Source organism: Lottia gigantea (genome assembly GCF_000327385.1).
Source record: "Lottia gigantea unplaced genomic scaffold LOTGIsca_611, whole genome shotgun sequence".
NCBI lineage: Eukaryota > Metazoa > Mollusca > Gastropoda > Lottiidae > Lottia > Lottia gigantea.
This window is the reverse complement of record NW_008710089.1, coordinates 9,735-10,973: the sequence shown is the minus strand read 5'-3', so window position 1 is coordinate 10,973 and position 1,239 is coordinate 9,735.

The window sequence follows — 1,239 nt, the reverse complement described above, 5'->3', positions numbered from 1 at the left end:
ACTTACTTATTTTTTAACGTACCTGTTTCTATATGGAATACATACATGTTTCATTTCTTTACTGACCCTTTACACTTGCCAGTTTTTTTTTTATGGAATACTTGCTTATTCCACTATCTATCCTTTTGACCTTCTTACCTATTTGACTTACCTTCCTAACTCACTTACCTTTGAATTTCTTACCCTTCTGACTGACTAACTTACATTTCTTACTTACCTATTTAATTTTTAATTATATTCAATATTTACTGTAATTTTTAAGATTTTAACTTCTTTGGTTTCTAGCAAATGAAACTGTGCACCCGCTTGCGCTTTCAATTCCTTCGAGTAGACCTGTAAATGGACCAAAGTGTCGGGTCTCGGAATTGGAAGCGCAGCCGGTTGCGCGGTAAGTAGTTTGCTACCTAAATTCAAAATTTTATTGTATGTTTGTATTATGTTTTTTATTTTTTCAGGTGCTGTGATACAGATCAAGTTTATATTGTAATTTTTATGCTTTTTATTGTTGTTTATTGTTGAATAAACTTATTTCAAAAGAAAAAAGTATCTGTTCTTATCAGCTTAATATCTGATACGTACCCCATCGGGGTACTTCGATATTAAACTGATTTTTGGACCTAGATGAGGTGCCCGGAGCTTGCTCCGCCCTCATCACGGGTTGCCCTGGTATTGCAGTACTTCCAGGCGTGGCCCACCCTCATAATACAAATGAAAAGAAATTCCCCCTTACTACCATGCCAGCTTGCTACTAGCATATGCCGTACACCTTCCAGAAGTGGGAAATTGGCGTGTGCCTCACAGCTCGGCTGAAAATCGACGTTTGCCCTACGTCTCACACTGCTTGTGCAAACCAGAATATTAATAGAACGTAATGCTCTGCTAAATGTATCGAAATGGGCTGCACTAGCATTTGCGTAGCCTGAGTGCAAAAGAAAGAAAGAAAGAATGAACGAACGCTGTTCACAGAGAAGATCTTTTTTCTATGTCCTTATTTTCCTTTTTTTTTTTTTTTTTTTTCCTTTTTTTTTTAAAGACCGACTGTGTCGAGACCATCGCGGAAAGGTACAAATTTATATGAGGTCCCAAACTGACTGTGAGCGGGCATCGCTTCTCGGCCTTTTGGCTAAGATCAAAGTGTAGTATCTGTTCTTATCAGCTTAATATCTGATACGTACCCCATCGGGGTACTTCGATAGTAAACTGATTTTTGGACCTAGATGAGGTGCCCGGAGCTTGCTC